The sequence below is a fragment of the Pituophis catenifer genome, unplaced genomic scaffold, assembly GCF_029215685.1.
Source record: "Pituophis catenifer annectens isolate HBS135680 unplaced genomic scaffold, rPitCat1.0.hap2 SCAF_2, whole genome shotgun sequence".
Lineage (NCBI taxonomy): Eukaryota > Metazoa > Chordata > Lepidosauria > Squamata > Colubridae > Pituophis > Pituophis catenifer.
The window spans coordinates 255,998,158-256,018,861 of NW_027256882.1; the positions used below are offsets into that span (position 1 = coordinate 255,998,158).

At 36.7% G+C, this 20,704-nt stretch overlaps 1 long non-coding RNA gene across 2 annotated transcripts in view; it reads right to left on the reverse strand.

Moving 5' to 3' along the window:
* Positions 1 to 8,080: 8,080 nt before the first annotated feature.
* Positions 8,081 to 20,704, reverse strand: part of LOC139311354 (uncharacterized) — a 186,431-nt gene continuing 173,807 nt past the window's right edge. For both annotated transcript variants that reach the window (XR_011599940.1, XR_011599939.1), the window contains one exon: positions 8,081 to 8,380. This is a non-coding gene — a long non-coding RNA (uncharacterized lncRNA). The remainder of the gene's footprint in view (positions 8,381 to 20,704) is intronic.

The following is a 20,704-nucleotide window of genomic DNA, read 5'->3' on the forward strand; positions in this document are numbered from 1 at the left end:
TCTATATTTTTTATATTACAAATTTATTTATTTATTTAATTTAATTTATATGCCGCCCTACCTCCGTAAGACTCAGGGCAGCTCACAACAATAAAATATCCAAATAAAAGCATGTTAAAATACATGTTAACCCCCCCAGTCCAGGCTGAACAACCATGTCTTTAAATCGCAGCGGAAGGTCAAGGGCCAACCGGAGCCCCAGAGGAAGTTGGTTCCAGAGGGTGGGAGCACCCACATAGAAAGTTCTGCCTCTAGGGGTCGCCAGTTGACACTGTCTAGCTGATGGCACCCTGAGTAGGCCCTCCCTGTGAGAATGCACCGGGTAATGGGGAGCTGTTGCTGGTTGCAGATGGTCCAACAAATATCCTGGACCTAAGCCATGTAGGGCTTTATAGGTCATCATCAGCACCTTGAATCTCACCCGGAGGGCAACCGGCAACCAATGCAAGTCATGCAGGAGAGGTGTAACATGGGCGTATCGGGAACCACCCATCACGACCCGCATGGCTGCATTCTGTACCAGCTGAAGCCTCCGGATGGTCCTCAAGGGCAGCCCTAGGTAGAGAGTGTTGCAGTAGTCAATACGGGAGGTGACTAGCGCATGAGTAACTGTGCGTACGGCATCCCGGTCCAAATAAGGGTGCAACTGGCGCACCAGGCGGACCTGGGCAATACTTATAGTTATTTATTTTTAGTATAATATTATATACTAAATACTATACTACTATAATATAGTACTTATATTACACTATATTACAAGGATTACACATGCGTGTCATGCCCCAATCACTAAGAACTTTACACTTACAGTATCTTTCATACTTTCCAGAAATGACAAACTTAAGACAAGAAGGGAAAATCTAGGTCTAAACAATAGAAATGACACTAAGATTAATAAAATAATGCATAACCTGACAAACTAAACTTTTATGTGTCTGAAACATCTCTCGGTGTTGTTTAAATGTCTCCTATAACAGATAAATGCACATTTTTTTTTCTTAAGTGGTGAGCAATCTGTTTATGCAGGCACAAAAACAAACCTTCACAATTGTTTGAATATAAAGGAAAGTGAGATGATATTAATGAAAATGCTGGATATAATGAAGAATGCAAAAAATTAGGAATGTGTTTGGCTCATGACAAAATAACACATGGGCAGTTGAAACCAAGAAATTTCTAATGTCATTTCCAAGCTTACTCTACCACTATCTAGTTTACGATAAACAGTGGAAATTTGTAAGCAGACAGATGATATTGATCTAGTATAAACTGGTGATCAAAAGGTACTGTGATACCCACATTCAGCCATGGAACTAATAATGAGAGGTTAAGTTCCATTTCCCAGGCAGAAGAATTACCAATATGATGTTCTTTAGAGATGATTTTTCCAGGAGAGGTTTATATATAATCCAGCAATTATTATACTTTATACCTGTTGTGATGCTTCAGATGACCCTGGGCAATTATTTCATTGTAAATTATTAACATAAAAGATGATTGGGAAAAGTTCAGTAAGGTGTTCTATTTTTGCTTTTAATTAAATTGACCCCATCAACTATAGTTTCATGAAGACAGGTTGCAAACACCGCTTTAAGGTAGGCTAGTCTCAGAACTAAACAAAATACTTCCGGCTGTTAGGGATCAGCAGATCATGGCATGCCTGCCCATTTAATCATCTGGTTTGGAGACGAACTTCTGATCCAGCAAATTGCATTTAATTACAAATCCATAGATAAATTCACCACATCAGATCCAGGTTTCCACTGGCCACATTGTGTGGTCACTTGATTATTCAAGGAAGTGGTAGTAAGGAAGGTTCTATTTTTCAAACCACCAGACAATGCTCTAAATGCCCTGGCTTTTTGAAGATTATATGTATGAGATTGGGACTGTACAAATCCTTCAAAGAATGTGCAGAAGTGTATTTGATTCACTGGAATGCCTTTATCTCTTTTAAGCTCAGTGGCTGTTTTTAGGCTTCCTCTTGCTCTCTACACATGTGTATGGATTCACAGGCACAGCACTTCACTGAGAGAGAAAAAAAAAAAACAAAGTGAAGAAATGGTTCCTGCATTTGCAAAGACAGCTGGGAGAAGCTTATGAAATTGCCACTCAAAGTCTGGAAAAAGATGCTGATGCTTTAACAATTTAAAAACAGGTGCTCCATGCATGTTCTGCTTGTGTGAAGCATCTCGCTCAAAGGATTTGCAAAGCTCTAAAAGACATTTCTCAACCACCTTGTCAATTTTGCAATCTAAATGCAATCCCCACCCAATTCCCTGAAGGTGTTCTAGGGAAGGACAAATGCTAGCCAAACTTTCCAGCTTGTATTTATTCCCTCATGGATTAATTGGCAAAAAAATATCCAGATTCACTCCCAGTAGGACCATAGTCAAATTCTTTTTATAGTCTCTTTGAGTTTTGACTCTGAAACATGAGCCTGCTGATTTAACAAGTTTGGGCTGATTTGTGTCCCAATATGTATTTATTTGGCAATAGGAATTCTGTTGGAATACTAAATTGAGATAATGGTTCCTGCCGAGCTGAGAAAAGAACTGAGCTTCTTTGCACTGTAAGGCACTGAATTATGTTAGTAAAGAAATTAACATTATACGTGGCTACTTAGAACTATGGTGGATCTAAAAAAACCATTCTCATCCAGTTTTTGAAGCACAGCATAAGTAATAGAATCAAAATCTTCCCTTTATTCATGAACTTCATATTCATTTTCTGTATATGAAAAACTAAATGGGTTTATAAAACATTGAGACTGAGAATGCAGAATTCTACCACTCTTCGTGTCTGAAATAAATGACAGTTTGGGATGAGCTTATTAAAATATTATTTACTTTTCCAATTCAAAAATTTAGCCATAACAAGATATATTTCTTTTAACTAATCTTAGGATCTCCTGCGTTCTCCCTATTTCCTTTTATTTAACAATTCATCTAAACCTGGAGAAAAATATGATGAACCAATTATTGAAGCAAGCCTGGATTGATGAACCTTGTCTTTTCATAACGCTACATTATACTGATTATACTGAAAGGAAATCTTATGATTTAAGGGGCTGGTGTAAAGGTCGTGTAAGACTTGGTTCCCTGACCCTTGTGTAAACAACCAACTGTAGTTCTTGGTGCTCAGTGAAGAAATCTGCTTCCTTGCTTTGAAGGGTTTTAGAGAATTCTAAAATCATTTAAAAGATTTTAGAGACTCAAAAAGTCGCTGTCCTTACATATAACAAAATATATTAGCTCTAAAAGAAAAATAGAACAAGAAGGAGCTCATTCAGCTTGAAAGAGAGCCCTCTTTTGCTTTGTTCCAGATTGTCCTTCATCCCGAATTTTATCAGCTATTTAAAAAAAAGGTTTATAGTAATTTGCTTGTCTTCCTGTAACATGAACTAGAAGGAAAAACTAGGAGTTGTCTTGCTACTCTCAGAAGATAGGCTCAGGATCCAGATGGATCTCTATGGACTTGAACCCTGGGCCTTGTCTAACAAAATAAAATTCAATGTAGAAAAAAATAAAAATTTACCCTTAGGTATGAAAAACCAAAGGTACAAGTACAGATTAGGTGAAACTTGGCTCAACAGCAATAACCACGTGAGGGATTTTGAAGTCCTAGTGGACAATCATTTAATCTGAGCCAGAAATGTGTTGCAGCTGCCAAAAAAGCCAGTGCAATCCTAGGCTGCATTAAAGGGGACAGAATCAAGATCAAGAGAAGTGATACTACTGCTTTATAATGCCTTGTAAGACCACACTTGGAATACTCATCCAATTTTGGTCACTACAATATAAAAAAGATATTGAAACTCTGGAAAGAGTGCAGATAAGAGTGTCAAAGATGATTGGGGAGGTGGGGCATGTGTGAAGGCTAAAATATATGAAGAACAGTCATAAAAATTGGGTATGTCTACTCTAGTGAAAAGAAGAACTGGAGAAAACATCATAGCTGTGTTGCAATATTTGAGGGCTGTCAGAAAGAGTGGGTCAATTTATTTTCCAAAGCATCAGAAGGCAAGATAAGAAGCAATGGATGGACTCTGAACAAAGAGAGAAGCAACTTAGAACTAAGCAGAACTTTCCTGAGAGTAACATCAATCAATCAGAAAAGCTGGAGGCTTTTAAGAAGGAACTGGACAATTGTTTGTCTAAAATGGCATAGGGTCTCCTGCTTAAGCAGGGAAGGGGAAGGAGGTTGGATTAGAAGATCTCCAAAGTCCCTTCCAACTCAGTTTTTCTGTATTCTATTCTTTATTATGCAATTTTAACCTATTCCCAAATATCTAAACTGAGAACTGCTGCAAAGGAATGGCATATGAATGATCATAGTCACCAGTATATGGAATTATCTCATGAAATATACCAAATGCCATTACAGTTAGCAAATTATCATCACCTTCCTCCAAAAGTAACACAGCTAGAGAAGACAGAGCCATACAAAACCACTTGTTTTCAGAAGCAGAAAACATTAATGTTCTAATTTGGAATTAAATCCACTATGTCTCTATTAATTTACATTGATCAGAACCTCTATTTTCTGCTTTTTACAGACAAGTCGATTAGTCTTTTGAAATACTCCTGAGCATGTATTTGGTTAGTGGTCAATTGGTCTTTCAGAAGATGGCCTGACAGTATATATAAGGAGCCTGCATAGTACCTAACTAGCACTTTGTGTTCAGATGTGTCCACTGAATCTAGGTGTCTAGTTTCTCCTGAAGCTCATGGAGCCCTGTGATCAGAGAAAGAGGTTATGCCCAAGGCAGTCTCAACCAACCATTAATAGTTCAGACCATGAATCAAACATTATACATCATAAATATGCCAAGACCTGTTACAGAAGAAACTAAAAACTACTACTTTAAACTTAGAACAGCCAAGAAATAATTTAGGCCACTTCACAGGGAGCTAAAGGTTGAAACAAAAGTTGTACAATGAGGACATATTATCTAAAAACAGTGCTGCAATTAGTGGGAAGTAAATACAAAACTTTAGTGTGAATTCACCCATTAAGACACTATGCACACTAGGCAACAATGGTTTATTTAACAAATCACAGGTACAAAGTTTGGTTAATCTTATTGTAAACAAGGTTCTAAAGTCTCTCTCCATATTTTAACAAAAAAATGCATCTTAAGTGTTTCTACCAGGTCTAATGTTGTTTGCTTCTTATAGTTTATTTGAACAGTTTATTTTCTACCTTAATCCCATTTCTTGTTCCTTTGTCTTTATTCAATCTATTTTTACATATCTTTCCATTTCAAAATTACCTTTATTTCAGGAATATTGCTATGTGTGAAACAGATGGAAGCTTAGAAGAGCTTTCTTGTTGAACAATAGCAAAATATCTGTAATTCCTGTAATGATGTGACATGGGTCAGGGATGTTGGGAATTGATGGGAAGAGGGTATCAACATTTTTATCATAACTGTGTTTTATGAGGATTCAGATGCGGTTTCCAATCTGACCTAAATTTTCCCTAAGGTGTACATCTATGAATGCAATCCTATTTTCCAGGATTATTACCTTTGCAAACTGTGCCTCTCCAAGTATGACAATCTTGATCCTGGTTCCTGTGAATCCTATTGCTTCTAAAATGATTTATATTCTATTTTTTTCAACAGTAAGTTTAAAGGGAAAAGGGAGAGAGAAAGAATGAGAAAGAACTTAAGTTATTTAAATTGGAAGTTATTATCTTTTTGTTTTTCACAACAGATGCTCTGTGAATTTGTTGAACGTATGCATGTCAAAGCTTTTTAGAAGTATTCAGATGCACTGCTACAACCTGTAAAGTTTAACAGAGTAAAAGACAAAAAAAAAATATTCCTGACATCTACGTGCAATTCATGTGAGAAATACCATCTTTTCACTTGCTCAAAATGATCTAGAGTTTCAGTTGCACTGCCCACAGAAAATTAGTGCTATATATAGCGAGTGACCTAAGGAGCTGGATTTTAACAGCTGATCCCATTTTGTAAAAGAAAGAAAGAAGGGAGGGAGCGGTGGTAATGATTCAACCATTGCTTTCTCATGAAAAGCCTGAAAAAGAGCTGTCTCTTGATTTTTTTAAATTTTTTACACATTTTTTTTTCTTTTTGTGAGCTCTACTTCTTAATATGCCAGACCAATAATAATTTGTTTCCAGAAGACTTACAGTATTGAAAAATAGCTCTCTGTTCAGTGTGGCCATATTGAAATTGTCGGCATTTTTCAGACTGCCATTATAAACATGCTTTTCTGAGCAGAATACCACTGAATGCAGTGGGATTTCACAAAAGGGAATTAAATAAGTGGTGAAACATCTAAAACGAACATTGATTATTTGGAATTTATATACCTGCATACCTGCAGAGAGAACCTGTTTCACTTTGAAGACCTGGCCTTTTGTTCTAAAAAGGATCCCAATCAATCCTGGATTAAACCGGAACCAGTTTGGTCCATCTTGGTCTAAAATTAGTTCATTCGTATCGTGTCTCAGCTCTGAAATCCAAAAAAGTTATTTTCTTTCATAGACTTGTATGGGGAACATATCGCAAATGGTTGTAACTGTTTTATTTTACAGGAAAACATGGAAAAATCTAGATTTAATCCAGAGATTTGTGTAGGGTTGAAAAGTGCCAAATTTCCTAGAAGCAGATTCAGGAATTCTCAAGAATGCGGCTTTAAAATCTGAATCCATTATTTTCATTTTTATTTTTAAATGGAGGATGATTCTGCAATCATCATAGCCTTTTTTGTGAGAAATAGCCTGGGCAATTTTCAGTTAGTTGTATGGGAAAGAGGTCTCTTGGATAAATGAAGAGGAGGATGTAATGCCACTTCCTAAATGTCATCTGTGATTAGGGTGGAAGTATAATAGATTAACTTGATGGTCTTTTTATAAATTGGTTTTGTGGCTGTTAGGTCAGGTCAGATAGCTTTTGCAGTTCAGAAAATACTCAATATTGGAGACAGTGAGATGACAATGAGGTAAATGTTATACAAGTCAGGAACTCCATTGTAGGCAATATTGAACAAGATAGTGCTCTAAAGTTGATAATAATTAGAATGAAACAGAAAAGAATCTGTGCCTATTATGTTTTTAAAATTGATTTTTTTCTCTCCCTTTACTCTGCCAAGTTTTATCTCATTGACAAAACATAGCAGAATTTACATGTAACCAAAGATTCCTTAAACTTGGATATATCTCTGGCTGACTATGTCTTAGCATGAATGCTGTGGACAGGATAAATGAATTTCCTAAATCTCGGTGTTATCTGCAGATAGCTGGACAGCAATAAACAGCACAGCTGTTGCCATTACCACAGACACAGCTGTTGTAGTGACAAATACCACAGCTACTGAGGCTCCTGTTACTCTAAACCATAGAAGGGTACCATCTGAACAAATGCTGGAGTTTGACTGTCAGATTCTTAGATGTGTCACATTTTTCTGTGGAGCTTTGGGCTGTTGTAACAGCTGTTTGTAAACACTGCAAATCCAACATTAGCCCAGGAAAGGAGGAGAATATTGGCATTTTTCTCCAATGTCTTTCTTCCTGAACCATGATTTTTTTAAAAAAATATTGCAAATATGCTGACACTCCTGCTAGTGACTAAAATAGCAACCAGCATAATCTTTGAATGGAACAACCAATTGGCACCCTGTCAGAGAGTCCTTCTATGTCAGATGACTCATCATTGTGTCTGAGATTGTCCATTAAATGTCCAAATCCAGTTAGACCAACAAAACAATCAATTAGAAAAGTATTTGGAAGATGTAAAATTTTAGACATATTTATTTGTGAGTTAGCAAAATACATTCCTAATCTAGTTATGATGTGCTGAATCCCAATGAGTGGTATGTCAGATGTCTGACATTCTATATAAGTAAGCTTTAAAAATACTTCCATCCATTCAATCTTGTAATATGCTCTTAATCAGATATGAATCTGAGACTTATATTTGACAAAACTTCCCAAGGCTCTTATTAGAAAACTTCGAGTAGCACTGGGATATTAAAAAAAAGATACAAGATACAAAAATGTAGAAAAAGCATTTTAATGGATTTATTCCAAAATATATTCTCATCCTATCTGTAAATGTCAGCCCATCAACAGCACACATACGATTTTCAGAGTGAACTCTGTTAAGATCCCCCTCCTGATGTTGGTGAGTAAAGATTGAAGAAGAAAAGGCAGACATGAAAAATCAGCCTTATTTTCATCTTGATGTTATTCCTGTCAACAGCATCATGCCCTCTTATACATGGGATTTGTCGCTTCATTGTTCTTGCAGGACAAACTACACACTGCACTTTACAACCAATGATGTCTTCATCTGGATCCTCTTTCACTCTCCATTCCTCCAGAGATTTCAAGGTATTGCTAAACCACACTGGAGATATACAGGGGGTAGGAGAGAGAGGGCGGGAGAAGGGAGGGAGGAAGAGAGAGAGGGGGGGAGAGAGAATATCTACTAGTATGATTTGTATATAACTACACATTAATCAAAGTTTATATTAAGTTTTATTTTACGTTAATTATCTAGAGTTAATCCTTGACTGGAACATTTTTACTTCATAAATAGTTCTTTGGGAGCCTGGTAATAAGAGAATTCAGTTCTTTGCCTTTTGCGGTGGTCATAGCCTTGCTTGAATCTCTTGCTTATCTTATTTCTATCAAGTGGAACTTTCATTTGCTTCAAAGGGAGATTTTTTCCCCCCTCAATTCAGATAGCAGGAATGTCTTCAGTGGAGATTAACACCGCAGCAGGAGAAAAGATTGAAAGTCCTATTCCTCCAAACACCAACCTACATTCTAGACGGGAGCTCCATAAGGCTATTACTGAAAGAAAGGGAAAAAATGGCACTGAAGGGCTAACCATGTAATTAACGTAATTTGTATTTTGACTCTTAGAAGGGAGCTCAAGGATAGTCAGGTAACAATCAGCTGTGTTTATCCATCTATGCCAAAATTAAATGAGGCATATCATCAGAAGACATAAGCAGAAAGTTCATATCAGAATCTTTACCGTAGAGAAGGTATCACAGCTGGACACTTGGAACAAAAGGCTCAGGACGAGACATCAAATTAATCCCCATGATAAACTAATCAAGGAACATTGTCCCTACTTCAGAAAAGTAAATTTAAACAGGAAAACACCTTTACATATTATACAGTTGCTTATCCAAGAATTAAACAATTCTCTTTGCTTAACGAATATCAGAAAGCTAAAAGAAAATAACCAAAATCTAGAATCCAGAAAAATCATTTCCAATTACCACAAAAAGCAGCATTAAAGCCAACAAGGGGGCTAATTTAACACCCAAGCCAAATACCAGAGGGAACAGCCAGGTTTTGGGTATATTAGAAAGACTAACAGGGTGAAGGTAATACTAATCTCTTGGGGGCTATTTTTTCACAGAGCAGGAACTACAACAGAGGCATAACTTCTAGGTCCAATAACATGACTTTGCTTAATACAAGAGACTTAGAGCATACAATTTCTGTCAGATCTGGTTTCTAACTGAGCAGAAACAATTGAATAGCCTGGCCTTATGACATTGTAAGGCTTTATAGATAATAACTAATGCCTTGAATCATATCAAGAAGGACATTGGAAACTAGAACAGCTTGCAGAACAGTAGTGTTACTGTATATGAAAACTTAATGGAATGCTGAAAGCTGTCTTCAACATTCAGAACTGGTTGCAGCTTCCAACTGATCTTCAAGGGCAGCCCTATATCGAGTGTATTATATAATCCAAAAAAGAGGTAACTAACATGTGAGTCATTATGAATAAGTCTCCCACCCAAAAAGGAGTAATTGTTGCACCAGTTGAATCTATACCTCCTAGCCACTGCTACCATTTTTTCCTTGAGCAGGAGTCATGAGTCCAAGATTACTCTCAAGTTGCACACCAACTGTGAGTGGAGGTGTTTAGCCTAACTCAAAGATGGAAAAACTCTGGATCATGCATATGTGTGCTCAAAACCATAACTACTTAATCTTGCCAGGGTTGAACGAAAACCTGTTTTTCCCCATCTAAGTTCACATACCCTCCAGAGAGTAGCTAAGAACTTCAGTCATATAACTATGTCAGCCCAGGGAATAAAGGAATAGATAATGATACCTCATCTCATGCCAACAGATGATCTCACCCAGCATGTTTGTATAGATGATAAATAGGAGTGTGGAGAGGATGAAGCTCCAGAGCATCCCACAAAGCAACAGACTCTGGCTTCATCTATCTTCCCTACTACCATCAACTAGAATTGACCCTGGAGAAAGGAAGATAACAACCTCCACACTATGCATTCCATAATGTATCATAAGTCACTGACTTGTCAAGGAAGGCATATTGGGTGTACCATCCTCACCCCAAGCCCACCAGACTTACCAACAAGTATAATCAATGCAATTTCAGTGTTATGAAAATCCTGATTCTACTTTCTCCAGGGCTTTCTGGAGCTGTAAGCCAATCATCTTCTCAACAGCCTTCCCCCTAAATGGAACTTATTTTGGAAAATGAAAAATTATTATCGCAAGATGGTTTAGTTCAAATAGCAGGCATAATAATTTAGAATGAAGTCATAGAGTCTAAATTGTCTGTTCTAAACAGACAAGTCATGGATTATACTTCATAATTCACTTTTATATTACTTTTGTTTAGCAACCCAGAATCTAATCAGAAAAGCAGAGAGGCTAGAGAGTTAGGCAAAAGTTAGTTTGTTTTCATCAAAAATTACAACATCCCAATCTTCCTCTGATTCTGGTACTTCTCAATTAAGGTCCACTTTTTTTCTGGATCAACCGAGTGTTGATCCATTGGATATCAACTGGATATTTATTATCCACAATAGGTTGTTTAAACTGAGCCAACATTTTCTTCTGCCCTAAATGCCTATTATGAGCACACATGAGCACACATTATGAGCACACATAATTAGGGGACTGGAGGCTAAAACATATGAAGAATGGCTGCAGGAACTGGGTATGTCTAGTTTAATGAAAAGAAGGACTAGGGGAGACATAATAGCGGTGTTCCAATATCTCAGAGTTGCCACAAAGAAGAGGGAGTCAAACTATTCTCCAAAGCATCTGAGGGTAGAAGAAGCAATGGGTGAAAACTAATCAAGGAGAGAAGCAATTTAGAACTAAGGAGAAATTTCCTGACAGTTAGAACAATTAATCAGTGGAACAACTTGTCTCCAGAAGTTGCAAATGCTCCAACACTGGAAATTTTTAAGAAGATGTTGGATAACCATTTGTCTGAAGTGGTATAGGGTTTCCTGCCTAAGCAGGGGGTTGGACTAGAAGACCTCCAAGGTCCCTTCCAACTCTGTTATTCTGTTATGTAGACATTTATTTGATTATTGTCATATTTGCTCTACTTGTAATGATCCACCACTTGTGTTCCTTTCTAAAACAACTGATGTTTGGCTTTATGTTGCAGGAGCTTTAGACAATGTTTATTACATGCTGAATGACAGTCTGGATAATGATTTATGTACCATGTACAGTCTGGGTCCAAATGATTCTTCTGTGTTATGTCTGCATTGCTGAGTTAAAAAAAATGCTACATTCCTATTTTCAATATGAATCACAAGTATTATTCTTTTGAACATACAATCTGTTCTTTTCAATTCCTTGCAACCCCCACAGTGAAAGTTTTTGGAGAACCACACACAAACTCAAAATAACAATATAAAATTAGAACTTGAAATGATGTGACCCTCCACATTCTACTTCACCATATTGGAGCCCACCTACAGTAGTTATTTTGGTTCAGCAGAAACTGAACTGCAGCCATGCTGCCAAGACGACAGTGAGTAGGATTATTACAAAAAGTGTAGGGGTTGTTGATTTTATTGTGTCTGAACAGTGATGGGAACCAAATGGCTCTATATAACTATTACTGTATTTTAATGGGCAATAGAATACTTCCTGTGAACAGTCATTTCAATTCATATTAGTAAGTCATGGAGATTGTAGTCAATGTCCAGGCAAATGTGTAAAAATTAAAAGGTAGTTTACTATGAATGGGGCATAGTTCTAAAAGAAATTCAAAGGGAAAGTCACCTTTGAATTGGTTTTCCATAAGATGCAGATGGAAACTTCCCTTCAGTTGGAAAGAATAGGCGGGGAAAATGAATATAAATCCTATAATTTAAGAAAGAACTACTGAGTATGGTGATTCCATATTATTTCAAGAAAAACATAATACTGTGAATAATTTTCAATTAATAGATTAATGCTTTTGCTGAAAATTTGCAACCCTGCTAAAAATAAGGTTTTTAAAAAATTGTCCTGAAAAGTCAGATGAAGGAACCTGAAGCTCTATATACAGTGAAGATGTTCAGATCATTCATGGAAGTATCTGAGGCCAAATGTAGACTCCTGCTTCAATATTCTTTTGGGGAATCACAGAAATCCCAAGGCAGCATATCTACATGAAATATTTTTCTCTCTTTCAATTTAAGACAAGCGTAGGTCTTCACATTCATACAGAGAAAGGACCAGTCAAGTCCATGCAGACACTCATACAAATAGGAAGAATAAAATGATACCTTGAAGACAATAACAAACAAATGTCACATATGATACGAAGGAGCTGATAATAACTCTACCTTCCTTCAAAAACAGACTTTACTGTCACTTAAACTACATAATCTCCCAGAATATACTACAGTGCACCTCTGCACATACTCATGTATGCACATCCACACACATGGGCAATTTCAGTTTTTAAATTTTCCAAATAGTTGTGTGTTTGCCAAGAAGGCCTGATTCAAATAAATAAAGAGCTTTACAACAATTCCAGGACAACTGCCATCCCTTCATAGCGATCTTGGTCCCTTTCACTGAACCACAAAATGAGTTGAATGAAGCATCCCATTTCAACTTAAACCAGGATATTTATTATTTATTAATTTATTAATTCAATTTGTATGCTGCCTCTCTCCGAAGACTCAGGGCGGCTCACAATGCATTTAAAATCATTATAAAATACATTTAAGAATTAAAAACATTAAAACTCATTCACACCATTCATGGCCGGATCTCGCCGGATCGCAAGAGCGAAATCAACGGCCCCAGGCCTGCCGGAAAAGCCAGGTCTTCACTGCTTTTCGAAAGGCCAATATGGTGGGGATGGTCTGGACCTCAGGGGGTAACTGGTTCCAGAGAGCTGGGGCAGCCACAGAGAAGGCCCTCCCCCGCAGGCCCGCCAGCTGGCATTATTTAACTGATGGGACCTGGAGGAGACCAACTCTGTGGAATCTTACCGGTCGTTGGGAGTTATGCGGTAGATGGCAGTCTCGAAGATACCCTGGCCCTGAGCCATCTAGGGCTTTAAAGGTAATAACCAACATCTTGAATTGTGACCAGCGATCAATAGGGAGCCAGTGCAGCTCGTGGAGAATTGGTGTAATGTGGGTGTACCTAGATGCACCACGACAGCTCGCGCGGCTGCGTTCACTACTCTTCAGTTTCTTTGTTGCAGAAGTATTTATCTTCATAAAATAGCTCTGTCCCTCTCCCCCCCCCACTCTCTCTCTCTCACACACATTTCATTGCCTTTTGCTGATTATATACTCATGCCCTAACAAGGAAATGCCTATATTTCCAGCAGAGCAGAAATGAAGCTTCTGCTGTAATTTCCAGCTTTTTGCATCCCTTTGTATCCCTTAGTAAGAAATCTTTTCTCAGAGCACACTTTCCCTGATGTATTTCATAACTGATCTGAATTTGATCTTCCCCACCCCGCCATTTGCTTCAAGCTCATGATGCTTTAGCTTTGATAGCAGCAGGTGGTAATCCAATGTGACTTAAATTTCCTAAAGCAATAACTTTTGGCAGATTCAGTCCTCATTGTGAGGAAGCATTTCTATTTTTGGTTACATTTTGTGACACAGCCATAAATATAGAAAATCTAATGGAGAAAGGAATACCAAAAAAAAAAAAAAAAAAAAGAACTACATGGAACAAATCCCAGTTTTTCCTGTTTACTAAAAATAGTTAAAAGAACAAAAGAAGGAATCCTTATTTTAGAAAAAAAGACACTGCATGTACATTCTGAAGGTAACACTCAACTGCTTAAGAATACTAAAGTGAGAATTAAATTTTATGTGCATTTTAACTAACCTTTGCAGGAATAATTTTACTATGTCAAAAGTACAGTTGATTTTATTTGAAGTGTTAATTGTAAGCCACTCAAACTCACAAATGTGAGATGGCTGGCTGTACAAACCAAATAAATAAATAAATAAATAAATAAATAAATAAATAAATAAATAAATAAATAAATAAATAAATAAATAAATAAATAAATAAATAAATAAATAAATAAATAAATAAAATTGTGTAAGCTTTAAAATACCCCAACATTCTTAATAAGAAACAAGATTTTCATGTACCACTTTATAAAACTTCTGTTTTTGCAATGTACACCTTTTCAGTATCTGTTAGCTATTCTGCACAAATGAAAGAAACATAAACATGAAACTGTTTCATACATAAACATTCAACTGTTGTTGAAGCACATCCAGTACATCAAGTACAACTGTAATATCTCCGGAGATCTAAAAGTGGTGCCTCTGTTGCTTGGAATTCAGTTCAGATATGCTAATATTGTTGCTACATATGTAAATAGGACAGCCGTGCAAGAGGCTCACTTTACATTAAAAAGATATGGCCACTCTGAAGGAATTTGGTTGCAGGACAGAAAAATATGGAACATGAGCCACTTGTTTATCTGGCAAAGATATTTTTGCCTTCGATTTGCGTAAAACTCAGGCTGATGACAAATTTTGTAAAATGATGAACAAGGAAGATGAAGATTTTCATTATGTGAGATAGATGTTTTGAAGAATAACTGATGCCAAGATTAAAGAAGGCATTTTTGTTATCCACAGATCAGATAAGTCATGAATGACCAGCAGTTCAAAGAGCTGCTAGTGGGCTCAGAGAAAATCACCTGCAAAACATTTAAGGATGTCATTGAGAATTTTTGGGGGGCAACTACAGAACACCATATTACTTTCAGTTGTTTGATAAACCTCTTACAGCATACAAGACCATGAAGTGCAACATGTCACAGAAGATTCATTTTCTGCATTCAAACTTGGACTCTTTTCTGAAACTCTAGGTGCAGTTAATCTAGGTGAAAGTTTTCACCAGGACATTGCCACAATGGAAAAATGGTATCAGGACTAGAATCCATCAATGCTGTTTGACTATTGTTGGACACTGCAGGGAGACACATGCAACACTGAGTACCAATGAAAATCAGCAGCAAAACACTCTTAGCCATGTAACATCAAAAACATTATACAATTAAATACATTCTAGTCATTAAAAGTTAAGTTCGTATCTCTCGAAATTCCTGTGTGATGCAGCCATTCTGAAATTATATTTGTACTCAGTTTGAAGGGCTTTTATCATAATCACCAAAAGTTTTTTTAGGCAGCAAAACTTTTGAAAACAACTGTTATCCAGTTTGTTTGTTCCTTACCCCTCTTATGCTGGTTATAATTGTTATAAAGGTTGACTTGATTATAGGTAGATATAGGTGATGGTAACTTTGCTGAGATCTAAGAGGTGAATTCCCCTATCCTTACTTCCTCTCTCCCAAACTACAGTAAAGACTCTAAGGATCCTTTTGGACTTGGGGCATCAAAAATTCAGGAAATGCCTAACTTTAACTTTGCTGGCCTGTTCCCTGAGAAGCAACATATTCATTTATTTTAAAAAATACAGTCCAATTATATGTAGTGTTATGTATTACATAAAGAAACATCAAATAATTACACAAATGAAATACAAGTAAAAACAAGTCAGACCTATGTAAAATAATAATAAAAAAACAGATTCATTATTGAGACAGCTTCATTATTATAAACATTTAGACTAGTGCCAATCATTCAGCTATGGATCTCACTTACAATTAAACATTTAAAACTGGAAAAGAGAGCAAAGGGGGCAAGTGCCCTGGCCCACATTCATTGGTAAATCAAAGAATTCTTTTAGATTATGCGTGGGGGAGCACTGAAAACTGGAAGAACAGCTCCTTGACGTGCACACATGGGAGCACTGGAAACCAGAAGAGCAGTTCCGTATATGCCATATACAAAGATTCTATATAGTTTGCTAGACAAATTAATAACAATTCCAGCTTGTGTATGTGGAAACACTTTCTACAACTGCAAAACCACCACTGGAGACATTCCAGTGGCATTCTACATTTGCAAAGTTTATCCCAGTTTGCAGAAATTCGTCTGTTTATCCATTGTCCACTGAATTCTATCCCAGGATGTGATGGACAGTTTCATTTCTCAATTGGAACATTTTAAGGTCTATAAAAAATAAAGATGAAATGGCCATTGTACACATTCCTCTACATCATAAAACTGAACCAACTGTTAAACTATATACTGTAGCCATTCAGAATCTCTTTGTTGTAGTGGAAAAAATGTTGTCCTCCACCCGTCTCTAGTTGAAACTTAAGTTTCCAATAACACCATTAATTCTTTATAAATTGATATTTAGGGGAAAATGGTTAGATGGGTTGCTAGCCAAAATTTAGAAAGAGCCCATTAGCATCTTTTCAGAACAATTTTTTGGGTGAACTTCAGCTCACCAAAATTCATGAATTAGTAAGGAATTCAACAAAACAAATTGCAATCAATGAAATTAACAAATTTGGTATAGTGGTTAAATCATTAGGCTGGAAACTCAGAGTGTGAGTTTTAATCCTGTTTTAGGGCACAAAACTAGCTGGGTGACTTTGGTCTAGTCAATGTCTTTTGTCCTAGGAAGGCTGCATTTCCAAAAACCTTGTTAAAAAAAACTGCAGGAACTATATATTGTTGTTGTTAGTTGTGATGTCGTGTCTGACCCATCATGACCCCATGAACAATGTTCCTCCAGGCCTTCCTGTCCTCTACCATCCTCTGGAGTCCATTTAAGCTCATGCCTACTGCTTTGGTGACTCCATCCAGCCACCTCATTCTCTGTCATACCCTTCTTCTTTTGCCCTCAATCTTTCCCAGCATTATGCTCTTCTCCGGGAGTCTTTCCTTCTCATTAGGTGGCCAAAGTATTTGAGTTTCATCTTCAGGATCTGGCCTTCTAAAGAGCAGTCAGAGTTGATCTCCTCTAGGACTGACCTGTTTCATCACCTGGCAGTGCAAGGGACTCACTGGAATCTTCTCCAGCACCATAGTTCAAAGGCCTCTTATTTTAGGGCTCAAAAAAATATAAGACAAGGTCTTATTTTTGGGGAAACAGGATATATATATATGAGCACATGACAAGACCTCAGACTCGGAGCCAAACCAAAGCCTAGGATGTTGCATCACAGCCATCTGCTCAAGACAATACATCACAGAACTCAGGATGTTACAACACTAAAGCTCAGGATGTTACAACACAGCCAACTACCCAGGATGTTGCAGCACAGGACTCAGAATGTCACAACACTAGAGCTCAGGATGCTACCACACAATCCATTACCCAGGTCGTTACAACACAAAAGGCTAATGGGCACACAGCTAGGACCTCGGCCACACAGGATGTTATGAAACAGCCGACTAATCTGCAAACATCAACTCCATCTACTAATGAAGATGTAACAACACATTGTTGTGTTGTTACAACAACAAAGCCAGCACTCCACACCTCCCCACCAGTATTTATAGAGAGGCAGCATCTCCGATCACGCTTTGCTCGCACAAGCATGAAGCCGAAGACACCAGCCTGAAGATGACGAGGGGGACCTCATCAAAACGTCGCCAAGATACTCTCAATCTTACACGGGAAAAGACCCGAATACGCCAAGACTTGTGTGTGTGTGTGTGTGTGTGTGTGTGTGTGTGTGTGTGTGTATATATATATATATATATATATATATATATATATATATATATATATATATATATATATATATGTATGTATGTATGTATGTATATAAAAAATAAATAGATTCATTATTTTTTAGCAATCAAGTCAAAGAAGGCATTAAGTGTCACACCATTAAAGACTTTTTTCCCCCTTTGAGATTTTCAGAGTTTTTGAAGAAAGTGTATAATCATCTAATTTTCATGGTATGTTGCTGATGCAATTGAACTTAATGAACAATCTTCACCTGAAGCTACATAGAATGATAAAACTACTGATTAGCCAGACCTGACTGAGATACAGAAGTCAAAGGTCAGCATATATGGATTGAAGACATGATCTTGATCTGGTAAGTGCGTAAAAGAAAAACTATTGAAAAATTCTATATACATACTCTGAAGACATAAATAGAATTAATTAGATTTTTATTCTCAGTATCATCTTGATGCAAAAGTTCTCTGTTTAAAAAAGAGTTCATAGTTTTTCCTCTGAGCATTTAAAATATTAGCCACATTCTGCTATGGGAATTGAAAAATTGAACTAGTGAAAATGATGTGTTTTTCATCTGATTATTCATTCTTCTTTAGAATAAAATTTAGAAAAAATGTAAGAAGTTAATACAGGATGTTTGTAATACACTATTTTTAAGGAGCAATAATAGATGATGTAAATGTTTTATGATTCATTTAAAGGTTAATTTTGTACACAAGTCATTATATTTGTACCACTGTGTATATAAAATCTTCAAGATATTCAACTATGATTTCATTGGAATGTGTTTCCAAATTAAGATTTTTTTAAAAAAAAATCAGTGCAAATTTATACCTCATTATTATGCAAAGGTCTTAGCTATTGAAATTGCCTACCAGATAGCTATTTATAGGTACCTCCCACTGGATTTAGTGGATTACCTAACAAAAAATATATGCAAAGATTGTACCTCTAGTAGTCAAGAGTGGAAGCAGCTTTATTTTAACATTGTGTAACACACAATGAGAAGTGTATCATATTCCTGTGGAAAAAGCTGGTGTCCTATGAACTCTAGTTTTGTTGGTGGCTGATACTATTATAGTTATGGTTCAAATATAAAGAAATGCTTCATATATAAATCTATAAAGAAAGTGTGAACCTGTCCCTTTAATAACAATCTTTAATTTTTTAAAAAAGACAAGGACTTTCCAACCCAAGGATGTACAGCATTCAGGAAGTATACTGATCTGGTCTGCACAATGCAAGACTGACACCTCAATTCTTCCCTCAAAAGCTTCTGTACAGAAAGATTTGGAAACGAATTGCTCCCCAAATTCTCCTGCGTAGACAGATTTTCTTTATACAGAGTTCTGCTGACGTAGTGGTTAGAATGCAGTACTGCAGGTTAACCCATGCTCACTCCAGGAGTTCGATTCTGAGCGGCTCAAGGTTGACCCAGCTTTCCATCCTTCTGAGGTTGGTAAAATGAGGACCAGGATTGTTGGGGGCCTTCTGTAAAGTGGTTGTCTGTAAACCACTTAGAGAGGGCTATAAAGCACTATGAAGCGGTATATAAGTCTAAGTGCTATTGCTATAGGTAAAGCATCCCTTGCCAAAGGGGAAAAGGGACTCCAGAAACCACAAGAGCATAATTGTATCTCTTGTATACATACATACATAAACACACAAGCACACAAAAGTGTAGTTCTTTCTCTTTTCAAAGGAAAGAAAGGAGTAACTGCTTCCTCCTCCTTGTCCATTGCAAATGAATAGGGGGAAAAAAAACAAAACAATGGGATGTCCTAAAACAATGTTTATTAACCTTGGCAACTTTAAGATGTGTGGATGTCAACTCCCAGAATTTTCCAGCCAGTAGAACTACATACATCTTAAAGTGTTGAGAAACACTGTCCAAAAGAAATGGCAAAGAATCACTGTTGCAACATGTTCTATATTCTGATATATCCTCGCCCTTTGGGTTTGGGCGATATAGATTAAACGAGAGGAAAGGAATCCAAGATGACTGTTTAAAATTACTGATTCATCTTCTATATTTTTCAAGCAAGCCTGTTTTGGAACAATGTGTGAATATTCCTTTGCATACTTTGGAAGCTCAGCCAGTTGAGAATACAGCAGGAAGGGTTTGGTCAGCTCCTGCCCTAGAGAACAGCCAATGTGTCAGCCCATGAGCTATTTTTAGAGCAATTTCTTCTATAAATAGAGACACAAAGAATTGCCTAAGGAAATGAAAGCTCCATTGCACTTCTTGTGGGACATCTGTAGGGGAAGGCCTGGGCAGGAGAAGACGATAGATGGTCTTGTTCTAGAAGCTTGCCATGTAATGTTATTGTATTCTGACTCAGATCAAGTTCAGCAAACAAACAAAAAAAGTTCCTCATTTAAAAAAAAAAAAGCTTTATTCCAGCATCATTATAGATGGAAAGAAAAAGCTGATGTACTGTATGCTGCTTTGTAATCCTTCCATCTTCAAAATTATTTCCCTAATGAATAGTGTGAGTCTGCTTGAAACCCACAATCTTTTCTACAATTAGGTGGGAAGTTGCTCAATTATTCTTTCCCAAATAATCACCACTAGGGAAAATTCTTTGTCTTTTAACTGACATTTTTTATATTCAAAACTACAATATAACTTTGATTTTTATTTACATTTATTATTTACATATTTTTTATTCTCTAGTTAATATAAAAGTTATTTAGTTGTCCTTTTGTTCTCTGCCCAACAAGTGGCAATGATCTTTTGCTTAAGACTTGATTTTGTACTTGATTTTGTATAAAGGTGTAAAACAAAACCTTAAACACTAGTATTAATTTATTTTTTTCCTATTGCCTA